General features: G+C 39.0%; 1 long non-coding RNA gene across 1 annotated transcript in view; it reads left to right on the plus strand.

Annotated features, from left to right (window-relative positions):
- The window catches only part of LOC109028419 (uncharacterized), a 33573-nt gene extending 22300 nt beyond the window's left edge, over nucleotides 1-11273 (plus strand). The window contains exons 4-7 of the long non-coding RNA XR_008669081.2: nucleotides 4689-4824; nucleotides 7848-7975; nucleotides 8598-8664; nucleotides 8912-11273. This is a non-coding gene — a long non-coding RNA (uncharacterized lncRNA). The remainder of the gene's footprint in view (nucleotides 1-4688; nucleotides 4825-7847; nucleotides 7976-8597; nucleotides 8665-8911) is intronic.
- The last annotated feature ends 1647 nt before the right edge of the window (nucleotides 11274-12920 follow it).

Genomic DNA, 12920 nt, shown 5'->3' on the forward strand with positions numbered 1-12920 from the left:
CAACTTATTAGCTGATTAGACACTGCAGTAAAAAATAGATCAGTAAACTTAAAGACATAGCAATAGAAAATATACAAATATATAGATGGGGGAAAAGTATTAATATTGAAGAAGAATGAGCAGAATATCAGTGATCTGTGGAATAATACCAACCAGACAAACATTTATGTAATTGGAATCCCAGAAGAAGAAGAGAAAACAAAGTGAGGCACTTGAAAAAGTAACGGTTGAGGCCGGGCATGGTGGCTCACGCCTGTAATCCCAGCACTTTGGGAGGATGAGGCCAGTAGATCACCTGAGGTCAGGAGTTCAAGACCAGCCAGGCCAACATGGTGAAACCCTGTCTCTACTGAAAATACAAAAATTAGCCAGGTGTGGTGGCAGGCACCTGTAATCCCAGCTACTCAGGAGGCTGAGGCAGGAGAATTGCTCAAACCCGGGAGGCAGAGGTTGCAGTGAGCTGACATTGCGCCATTGCACTCCAGCCTGGGCGACAAGAGTGAAACTCCATCTCAAAAAAAAAAAAAAAAAAAAGTGATGGTTGAAATTGTTCCAAATTTGATAAAAATTATAAATCCATAGATCCAAGATCTGTGTGCAGAGTGTGCTTGGATCAGATTAAATAAAGACAATAAACCCAAGAGAAGAAACACAAAGAAAAACCACAATATATCATCATTGCACAAGTTATCAATTTATTGCCTCTCAAAAACAAATTTATTCTTCACTATGTGCTCTGTTATAATGAACTGGACTCTATAATTATTTCTCCTATATAGTGAGCATAATATTAAGTTTTGTCAGTGCTAGATGCTGGAAGGAGATTGCAAGAGTGCTTCTCTTTCTGGTCCAATTTGCTGCTGTTTTATTTCTTCTTATTCTTGTACAGCAAAATATATGTGTGCAAAATATATTTCTGTCAACTGAGCATGTGTGAGGAAACATCTTAGTGGCACACTGTCCCTGCTGCAAGAGAGGGCACGTAGTGCCTCAGTGACCTTGCAGCTCTGGCATGAATCTGGTGACCACCTCACTGAGGTCCTCTAATGTATATAATGCACTTAAATACTCATGCTAGAAGTGCCATCCCAACTCCTTCTGCATGACTGTCCACAAACCTCTGCTCATCTGAATCCTGGAAGGTTGTTTGATTCTGTCCAGGGATTTTGGACCAATTCTAATCCAGATAACTCAGTGAACTTCTCTGCCATTCAGTGGGCAATTTTCCTCAATGAGGATTGAATGCCAGCTTCTACAGTAAGACTCCCATTCCAAATTCATTCTTCATTGAGCACTCCCTTCAGCCCTGAGGGGTCCTTTCAAAACCTTCTTACATGATGAGTCATTTTCTCTTGCTGCTTTTAAAGTTCTCTCTTTGCCTTTATCTTCTGGAAGACTGACTATAATGTGTCTAGGTGTGGAGTTTTTTGCATTTATCCTAATTGGAGTTTGTTGGGAATCATGCATATGCTAGTTAATGTTTTAAATTTAATTTGAGAAGTTTTTTTGCCATTATTTCTTCAAGTATTCTTTCTACCACTCCCCACATCTGGGACTCCCACTATGTGTGTGTTGGTATGCTTGATGGTGTTCCACAGAGCAAAGAGTTCGGAGGCTCTTTATTTTCTATATTGTTTTAATCTTTTGGTTTCTCAGTATTTTAACTGACCTGTCTTCAAGTCAGCTGATTCTTTCTTCTTCCAGTTAAAACCTGCTTTCAAGTTCCTCTAGTAAAGTTTTCATTTCAGTTATTGCACTTTTTAACTCCAGAATTTCTACTTAGCTCTGTTTGTAAAATTTCACCTCTTTACCAATATTTTCTATTTGGTGACACATCATTCTCTTATTTTCCTTTACTCTGTAGACATAATTTTATTTAGTTCTTTGCGTACATAATAGATATTTAAATATATATCTAATAAGTTTGACATCTGAGTTCCTAAAGGGTAGTTTCTAATGACTGCTTTTTCATCTATATGGGTCAATTTTCCTGTTCATTTGCATAACTTTTTCTTAAAAACTGGCCATTTTGAGTAATATTATGTGTCAATTCCTGAAGTCAGATACCTCCCTTCCACAATAATCATTGTCGTTGCTGTTTCTTTAGTTATTTTTCCCATACCAATTACATAAACTGTATGTTTTGCCATGTGCAGTTATTGAAGGCTCTGCTCAATTAGCTTAATGATCAGCTAATGACTGGGTAGTGATTTTCTTAAATCCCTTGAACCAATAAGGCTTACAGCCTTCGCTGATGCACTCACCACGATAAGTCATGACTTCAATGCTCTGGCAGACAGTTTACAACTCTGCCTAACACTTCACTTCCTACTAGCACAGAGCCTCAAAATCAACCAGAGGTAAAAGCTTAGTGCCTTCTCAGATCTTTTCTGGGAATGCCCACAGTCCTGGACATGCTCACAACCCTTGACACGTACACAACCTACTAGATTCCTAGTTGATTTCCAAAGGCCCCTGTGGACATTTCATGCCCTGGTTTTATCTTTTCAGCTCTTATCCAACCTATTGTTAGCTTCAGCTGGTAATGCTGCCTCAGGCAGCTGAGATTTTTTTTTTTTTAATGCCACTGTTTATAACAAATGTCTGAAGGTAGGGCTGTTTTCAGAGTGGGATCAAAGAAAGACAAGCCCTGAAAATTGAATTTTTTAGCAAGCTGCTCTACAAGCCAAATAGTGAAAATTCTCTAGAGATGGGGCTTCAAGGAGCTCCAAACTCGTACTGCCCCTCCAGTGGCTGATCATGTAGTTGTAATGCTGTTAGCCTCCAAGACCATGACAAGAAAACTGGAGAGACGATAATGAGATTAAACAAGTTAAAGTGCCATGTGGCTCACTGTTCTTATAGAAATTTAGCTGTTTTCCTTGACTAATCACTTCTCAGATTGTTGCAAGCTTTCAATTTATTTCCAGAGTTCTGAAAAAGTTAATTTTGGCTAGTGTTCTCATTGCTTTTATGGAGAAGCAGATTTTCATAGGTCCTTACTCTGTCATTTCAAAAGTAGATCCTGATTTTTTTAAGTCTCATTCACAATGCATCAAAAAGCATGAAATGTTTAAGGATAAGTTTAACAAACTTGAGCAAGACCTGTGTAGAAAATGAAAACTAAAAATGCATTGCTGGAAGACATTAAGAAAAATGTAAATCAGTGGAGAAACATACCATGTTCATGAATTGAAATGCTCAATATTGTCAAGATGGTATTTCTCTCCAAATTGATCCATAGATTCAATAAAAAATTGACAGACCGAAACATTTATATGAAAATGCAATGGGCCTAGAATCATTCAATGATTTTGAAAAAGAACTCAGTTGAAAGACTTTAGCTTATTTCAAGATTTGCTATAAAGCTACATATGGTGTGGTAATGAAACAGAATGTAGAGTTCTAAAACAGAACATAAATAGGATGAGTTGCTTGTCAGATGTTATGTTGTTTTGTTTTGTTTGTTTGTTTATTTTGAGGTGGAGTCTTGCTCTGTTGCCCAGGCTGGAGGGCAGTGGTGAGATCTCAGCTCACTGCAACCTCTGCCTCGTGGGTTCAAGCAATTCTCCTGCCTCAGCCTCCCAAACAGCTGGAATTACAGGCACCTGCCACCATGCCCAGCTACTTTTTTTATTTTTAGTAGAGACGGGGTTTCATCATGTTGACCAGGCTGGTCTCAAACTCCTGACCTCAAGTGATCTGCCTGCCTCAGTCTCCCAAAGTGCTGGGATTACAGGCCTGAGCCACTGCACCTGGCCTGCTATGGTTTTTATATGGTTTGTTTGTTCCAAAACAAACCATAGTGAAATTTGGTCCCTAGTATGGTGGTATTACGAGAAGGAGCCAAATGGGAGGTGTTTGGGTCATAGGGGAAGGTTTCTCATGAATAGATTAATGCCCAGAGTTCTCTTTCTCTTAGTTCCCACAAGAGCTGGTTATTAAGAGCTTCCCCACACCCCCGTACACAACTGTTGCTTCTGCTTTTGCTGTGTGATTTCTGCACACATCAGATCCCTTTTGCTGTCTGCCATGAGTGGAAGAAGCCTGAGGCCCTTACCAGATGCAGATACCCAATCGTGAAATTTCCAACCATCAGAATCTTAAACCAAACACAGCTTTTATAAGTATATATATTTATGCCAGCCTCAGGTATTTCTTTAGAGCAACACAAATAAACTAAAACTTTAACAAAAGTGGCAAAGTAATTTACTTAGAAAATGGTACCTTTTTCCAAAAATGGTGCATTTCCAACTGTATTCCAAAATTTGAAAAAAAAAAAAAAACCTAACTGCTCTGTCTGTGGTCTCACTCTGCTGCCCAGGCTGGAGTGCAGTGGCATGATCTTGGCTCACTGCCACCTCCACCTTCCTGGTTCAAGTGATTCTCCAGCCTCAGCCTCCCAAGTAGCTGGGACTACAGGCACGCACCACCATGTCCAGATAATTTTTGTATTTTCAGTAGAGACAGGGTTTCACCATGTTTGCCAGGCTGGTCTCGAACTCCTGACCTCAAGCGATCTGCCCGCCTCAGCCTCCCAAAGTGGTGAGATTACAGGCGTGAGCCACCACACCCTGCCTACTTCCTTTTTTTTATGTCCAAAAAAATTGGAACAGATCCTGTACTTTGTTAATAAACTTGCTTTCACTTTACTGTATGGACTCACCCCAAATTCTTTCTTGCATAAGATCCAAGAACCCTCTATTGGGGTCTGGATTGGGACCCCTTTCCAGTAACATCTTTCGGGAAAACCACAAAGAGGCTATACTGAGGAGACCCCTAACCCAGAAGAAATAGACTGCTGCGCTGATTGGCCAACTTTGGGTAAGTGGTGGCATATCCAGGTAAATGATGGGATTGGGTTAGAAGCCCAACTTAGGGGATTTAGAGTCTCTCCTAAGACAGAGAGGGTTAAAAGCCTTTCTTTATAAAAGACAAGGACACTTGACTGAACTTGGGTTTGAGGCCCAAATTAGGAAGGTTAGAGTCCTTCTTAAGATTTAGGGGGTTGGAGGTCCCTCTCAGTAAAGTCTCTTGCAGCTAAGAAGGAGTTTGGCCTTGTAGAATATTAACCAGTATTTTCTTTGGATTGATCTGCGTTGCACACTTTGCTGATGGCTGTGGATGACAGGATTAGACAAGTACAGGATCATGGGGCATGGGGAGCTTTTTCCTTCCCAAAGAGGGGAACTTGAGAGCTGACAGGATTGCTGGAAAAGATCCCTTCATGACCAACAAGCAGCTGCCTGAACTTTTGATTCAGTGTTGTTGCAGTGGGTGGGTCTTTATCTGGCCTTCCTGAGCACCTTGCCTTCCCCACCCTGCCACCAGCAATGTTTATCTCCCTTTCTCTCCTTTCTCTTTTCTACTGTTTCGGTTACTCAGGGTGACCGTCTTGCCCAGAGAGCACATGTTGAAAAATGTCATTGGGATCTTGACCTTGTAACCACATGGTGGTACTTCCTCTTAGTCTCTGACATCTGGAGGACAGGAATTGGGGGTTCATGTCAGCCCTAAAAATTATCTCAAGCAGTTAAAAACCATTGCAAGCTTAAAATTGGCTGCCTCTAGGCTCCTCCCGGGAAGGGTAATGGAAACTGCCCAATGCTGTAGCTCAGCAGTTAAGGTTTGCCATTTTACAATGGCAGCCTGGGTTCAATTCCCAGCTTAGGGAATGAGTCCTTTTCTGGTTTGATATCTGTGTGACCTTTACCATTTTTTTGATATTCTCCCCCTCTATGAACCACCTTGATTTTTCCTTTCTCTAAGCACCTGGGAGGTTATCGTTGGTAAAGTCCAAAAGCTGGAAATATTGGCCGTTTGGCATGGCTAAAGTTGGATAATTTAAAAGAACTTCTTTTTTCCAGGGCTATGGTTAAAAATCAGCTTAATTAAAAGTGGATATTCATGTTCAAACAGTGTGGGACTCCTTGGGGAAAACCTGTTTTCCTCATGAAACCCTAGGAATTGAAAGTGGATAGATCCCTCTCAAAATCTAAAACTTTATTCTGTTTTGCATTGCATTATTTGATGTTTTTAACATTTAGGGGTATCAGAAATTACTTCACATTATGAGAGAACTTTGGTGTGTAATAACTAGGTAGGAAATATACTTTTAAGGATGGCTAATGGCAGTTATGGGGGGATTCATGGCTCTTTGCATGCTTGGATCAGAGAAGCATGCTCCTGGCTGCCTGGAAGGTATGGATATATTCCCTCACTGAGAGATAAGACTCCCATGGGAGATGGGCTAATTCCCTCTTTTGGGGATCCAGGATCTGTTATAAAAATGGGACCCTTAATTTTTTGGGATCTGTTTTGCCTTCCAGCTGTGCCTGCTTATTAGGCCCTAGAAATTGCATGCTTTAAAGAGAAACTTAGAAACTTGCAAATGAAAAATCTTACACCTACTGAATATTTTTCTATCTGTCTGTGTATTCATATGTGTTGTATGTGTGATATGGAAAAGCTCTGATTAATTGGCTTAAAAAATAATAATGGCCAGGCACAGTGGCTCACACCTGTAATCCCAGCACTTTTGGAGGCCGAGGCAGGTGGATCACCTGAGGTCAGGAGTTTGAAACTAGCCTGCCCAACATGGTGAAACCCCGTCTCTACTAAAGATACAAAAATTAGCCAGGTGTGGTGGTGGGCGCCTGTAATCCCAGCTACTCAGAGGCTGGGGCAGGAGAATTGCTTGAACCAGGGAGGCAGAGGCTGCAGTGAGCTGAGATTGCGCCATTGCACTCCAGCCTGAGCGACAGGGTGAGACTCGGTCTCAAAAAAATAAGAATAATAATAAGTGCTTAAATCAAACATTTGTCAGAAAACTAAAAACTGTTATGCCTTTTAGATCACATGACTTAAGTAATCTTTGGGGCATAGAAAGAGTTCTACATGTAAGAAAAGTGAAATGTGTTTTTGGTAAAAGATTATAAGAAGTCATAAGAATGTAAATTTTTTTGCCTAAAGGGTTAAAGGATTGTTTTAAGTTAGATAGGATAAAGCTGAAGGTTTAAACAAGTTGTGGAAGGTCTGTGAAAAATTAATCTTGTAAAAGAAATTCTGTATGTGAACATATTAGCTAAAGTTAAAGGAGTGTTATTTAGTTTTTCTGTAAACTGAACATTAAAATAAAAGCACAACAGATTTTTCTTAGAGCACTAGCTTGCTCTTTAGCAAAAATTTGTAAAGGTTTTAAAAGATTAATGAAAATCTTACCTTATGGTCAGACATTAAAATTGGATGGATTTGTCTGTAAAGTTTTATTAAGAATTGGGTTTAACATTAATAGTACACTAATATAAAGGTGCAATTTGGCTTATTTGGTATACAAATCGTACAGGAAACATTGTCAAATATATAATGGTGTTTGGCTTTCTTTGAGCTGTATTTGTACAAATATGTTATCATATGTGTTCCAAAATTATGGAAAACTCCTACAATCCTGATATAGTGTATGTTATTAATAATTATAATTGTTCTGTAAAATTTTTGTATGCTATAGAAGTAACCAAAATTTCCTTGTCACTGTGGCTTTAATAGTGGCTGTCCTAAGACTTTTTGTCATCAACAAACAATTGTCTTGTTTTGATCCTCTTTAAAAGGTGGTCTATAGTCAGCTATAGGACTTTGACAGGTGTTTTTGAATGCAGATTTCTGATGACTTTGGAAATTGTGACATCAGAATAGAGGAAAAGCTTTCAGGACTCTCATGGAGAGCTGAAATGTTCCTGAATATCAAGCAGAACAGAAGTTAACTGAATGGACTGTACTAATAGAAGATTGAAGTAGTCTTTTCTAACTTTTTGCTTAAAATTTTGCTTATCCTTTGTTTTGTTTTTCAGAGTCTGGAAAACTTTTCTTTTGAGCTATTGACAGCCTTTAACAACTGAGTAAAGTGTACTCCTGTGAACAAAATTCAGATCCTGTTTGTTTCTCTCTACCTGATTTCTCCAGAATTTGGAAACTATTTGTGAGTATTCTTGACTTATGGAAACATAGTTATTTGCATAAGTGCAATAAGAATCTGTTTTCATTTGTAACAGGACACAATTGGAAAAACTGGTTATTTTACCAAGGCTTTTACTGGAATGGTGTGCTTTCTTTTAAGGAATCAAACTTGACTTATAGAGCCAATAAAAGCCCCTTGGAAACACTGGCCTTATATGTTGTCTACACAGCCTCTGTGTAGGGTTCCTAACCTGTGAGTAAAGAATGTCACTTTTTAACAGTCCCAAGAGCCCCCAAGTTATCTTGGGACCTGAAGAGGAAAGGAATTTACCCAATAATAGATATTTGAGTGTACAAACCCATGGCTAGGCTCAGCTTTAGAAAAAAGTCTTATCTGAAATTCCTTATAGAACAGAGTTCCATCAAAGCCAATTTAAAAAGCCTATGTGAAAAATAATTATTCTTGCTGCACTTTGTATGAATAATCAGGCCAAGTATAATAAAGTAAATCAGTCTTACAGTGATTTGTCTTTAGTAAAAATGGGAAACTGGAGAGAGAAAAAAAATTGTTTCAAGAACTATGGTACAACTGTTACTAGATTCTAGTCTCATTCACTGTTTTTGAATTTTTTTCTGCAATTTAGACTGACTCTTCTTGTTTCTGTTAACCAACCAGTGATCTCTGGCTGCTGCTCAGAAGAACCAAGAAGGGTGGGTAATATAAAATCCAGATCAATATTCTTATTCTGGGCACATATTGGAATCAGCTAACAACCGCATATCAATTTGGTTCCAACAATTGCCCAGTTCATGGAAAGCCTCTAATTTTGTTTATTTGGGATAATTTTGCTTATTTTGCTTTACTGTTGTGGAATATATTGTATTGTACTCTTTGTGTAGGAATGCAGGATATGCTTGCTGAATGTTTTCTTAAATTGAACCCTTATTCCTCTTCCAGGTACCATCTTTTGTTGGAACTCAGTTACAAATAACCCTCACCATACCACCACTTTCTGAATGAGCTCCTCTCTACCCTGAAGGCAAAAGACCCAATAGTTAGGCTGGAATATTATCACACCTATTCAGCCTGAAGAAGTTACAGAAAATGGATCTTCATCTGTCTACAACCCTTAGGATTAAGTGTTGTCTTATAATAGGGAGGGGGGAATTGTCAGAGGCATTTGAATCAAAGCAACTCCATTTCACACAGGGGCTAAGTGAAATAAGGCTAAGACCTGCTAGGCTGCATTCCCAGGAGATTAAGACATTCTAAGTCACAGGATGAGACAGGAGATCGGCATAAGATGCAGCTCAGAAAGATCTTGTGGATAAAACAGGTTGCAGTAAAGAAGCCAGCCAAAACATCAAAACCAAGATGGTGACAAAAGTGACTTCTGGTCATCTGCACTGCTACACTCCCGCCAGCACCACGGCAGTTTACAAATGCCATGGCAATGTCAGGAGGTTGCCCTACATGTTCTAAAATGGGGAGGAACCCTCAGTTCCAGGAATTGCCCACCCCTTTCCTGGAAAACTCATGAATAATCCACCCTTTGTTTAGCATATAAACAAGAAATAACCATAAAAATGGGCAACTAGGTGTGCACCACTGCTCTTCCTATGGAGTAGCCATTCTTTCATTCCTTTACTTTCATAATAAACTTGCTTTCAGTTAAAAAAAAACCTGACCCTTACCTTATGCCATGTATAAAAATTAACTCACAATGAATCAGGAGGTATTCCTTTTGCCTGACTGCCTTTGAACTGGGACATCATTTTTTTCCCTGTCTTCAGACTTGAACTGAAACATCAGCTTTTCTTGAGTCTCAACCTGCTGTTCTTTGGACTAGAACTGCACCATTGGCTCTCTTGGGTTTCCAGCTTAACAACTGTAGATCTTGGAACTTGGCAGCTTTCATAAATACATGAGTTAATTTCTTAAAATAAATATATTCATATGTATGTATATAAAATACATATCTATCTATCTATCTATCTATCTATCTATCTATCTATCTATCTATCTATCTATCTTCTATTGATTATTTTTCTCTGGAGAACCCTGACTAGTACAGCTACATATAGTGTGGTATTGGTGTAAAGATCAATAAAGCAGAATGCAGAATTCAAAACAAAACATATATAGAATTAACTGCCAACAAACATGACAGAATAGTCTACATAGAAAAGGGTAGTTTTTTCCCCCAAATGTTGCTGATAACAATTGTATTTTCACATAAAAATTGACAGTTGACACAACTCGTGCTGTACAAAAAAAAGTTAACTTGTAAACAAAAAATTAACTTGTAGTGGATTATAGACCTAAATATAAAAGCTAAAACCATAAAACTTCTAGAAGATAATATTGGATAAAATATTCACAAACTTGGAGTAGGCAAAGATTTCTTAAAACACAAAAGACACTAACCATTAAAAAATCCCAAACCTCAGCATCACACCGTATACCCAAGTAAAAAAGCTGCACATGTACCCACTTAATCTAAAATAAAAGTTGAAAAAAATAATAATTTAAAAAATTTAAAAAATAAAAGTAAAATAAAATAGACATTTGAGTCTTGAAGGACGGCATTAAGAAACTGTAAAGGCAAACTATATTAATAAAGAAAGTATTAATAATGCATATGGAACAGGAGAGTTTCCTGACCTCTTCTTGGGACTTGTGACAAGAGTGTGGCTTGCTTGCTCTGCCACCACACACTCAAACACCTTACAGGAAGGGGAGCATACAGATGGGCAGGTGCAGGAGCTGGGGTGAGCGCTTTTGGGCTCCTGCCCCATGGTAGCATCTAGGAGTATGTTATGATTAATGCTCTTTTAGCAGTTACCATCTGTGTATGGCTAAATGTTAAACCAGCTCAGTGGACTGTCAGGGTGACAGTCTTTTACACATTGCCCTCTTGGTACCCGGATCCTTTTCTGGCATCCAGGAAGAATCAGGTCACATGGACTTGATGAGTGGTAAGTGTGGGGATTTTATTGAGTGGTGGAAGTGGCCCTCAGTGAGATAGATGGGGAACTGGAAAGGGGTGGGAGTGGGAAGATGATCTTACCCTGGAGTTCAGCTGTCCTGCAGCTGACTCCTCTCTGATCGTCCCCAGCCAAACTCCTCTTGATATTCAGATGCTCCTTTCCTTCTCTCCCTCTCTGCCATGTTGCTCTGCTGCTCTTCTGCTCTTCTGCTGGTCTCATAGATCCTGGGGTTCGGGGTTTATATGGGTACATGAGAGCAGGCATGGAGGGTCAAAAGACAAGGGTTGGGTACAAAAACTGGAATGTCTGTTCCCATTTAGGGCTGTGTGTTTCCAGGCTTGAGGGTGGGGCCTTTGCTGCGGATTCACCTTCTTCTACCCAGTGTTTCCCTGCCTCCTGTCTGTATCACATACATCTAACAAAAAGTTTGTGTACAGAATATGTGTGTGTATCCATGTGTGTATATTACAATATACATATATGTATCATGTGTCTGTGTGTATACACATACATTAATAATGCATATATACTTTTATATATACATATTCACATGTTCTGTACACAAACTTTTTGTCAGATGCATGCATTGCTAATACTTTCTTTTTGTATTATAAATATATAATATAAATCTTTGATAATCTATAATTTAGATTAAATTTTTAATCTATTATAATTATTAAATTTTAGATTATAATCTATAATTTAATCTACTTATTATTTACAATATTATAATCTATCCATGTAAAAATCTCATAAAAATGGGGAAAAGATGGAAATAGATGCTTTACAAAAGAAAATACATGATTGGCTAAAAAACACATAAAAATATTACCTTTTGTCAATAGGTAAATGCAAATTAAAATCATAAGGAGATACTACTACAAATCCACTACAATGGCTAAAATTTTTAATGCCAAATATTGGTGAATTTGTGGAGAAATTGGAACTACCATGCTGAAGCCCTAACCCCCATGTGATAGTATTTGGAGATGGGGCTTTTCAGATGTAGTTGGGTTTCAATGGGGTCATCAGGGTAATGACTCATGGTAGGATTGGTGCCTTTGTAAAAGAGACATTAGAAAGTTCTGCTTTCTTTCTAATCATATGCACACACTGAGGAAAGGCTATGTGAGGACATAGCAAGAGAAGGTGGCCATCTGCAAGCCAGGAAGAGAGCTCTCACCAGAACCAGACCATGCTGGCACTGATTTCAACTTTCAGCCTCCAGAACTGTGATAAAATAAATTTCTGTTATTTAAATCCCCCAGTCCATGGTGTTTTGTTATGGTTGCCCAAGCAGACTAATACAGTTCTCACTGCTTCCACAGTTTGCTAACACTTTTAGAAATATATTTTTTGCAATTTATTTGGCCTTTTCCGGTTGTTGCAGTAGGAGGATTGGCATGACATGACCTGATTTCCTGAACTTTTAAACCAGGCTTTTATATTGCTTTCAATAAGTAAATTATTTCATTGGTTTTACTACACACTTACTGTTGTCTCCCAATATCCATTCTTCCCTTCTTCCATATTAACAGAAATATCATCTGTTAGCTGGGTATGTGGTTGCCCAGAATAAAGTACATTCTCCAGTATGCTCTGCAGGTAGGTGTGGATATTTTACTCCCATTAGGATGTGGGCAGTAATTATGTGGACAGCTGCCTGGTGATGATGCAGGATTTTTTGCTCCTTAGCTCAGCTAATCTGGGTTCTCGTCTCATGACCAGAAAGAATTAGGCACATGAACACATTGAAGGATGAGGACAGCAGAATTTATTAAGCAAAAAGAAACTTCTCAGTGAAGAGAGGGGGTCCTGAGAGCAGATTTCCACCTCCCCCATTGAATACCAGGGCCACCATACTGAAGCTGAAGAGGCCAGGCTCCTCCCCTGCATAAGGTGTGAATTCCTGGTGGCTCCACCCCATTCTCCCAGTGCCTGTGGGCCTCTAGTCTGCTGCAGGCATGCCCAGGCAA

This window comes from Gorilla gorilla, chromosome 8 (genome assembly GCF_029281585.2).
Source record: "Gorilla gorilla gorilla isolate KB3781 chromosome 8, NHGRI_mGorGor1-v2.1_pri, whole genome shotgun sequence".
Lineage (NCBI taxonomy): Eukaryota > Metazoa > Chordata > Mammalia > Primates > Hominidae > Gorilla > Gorilla gorilla.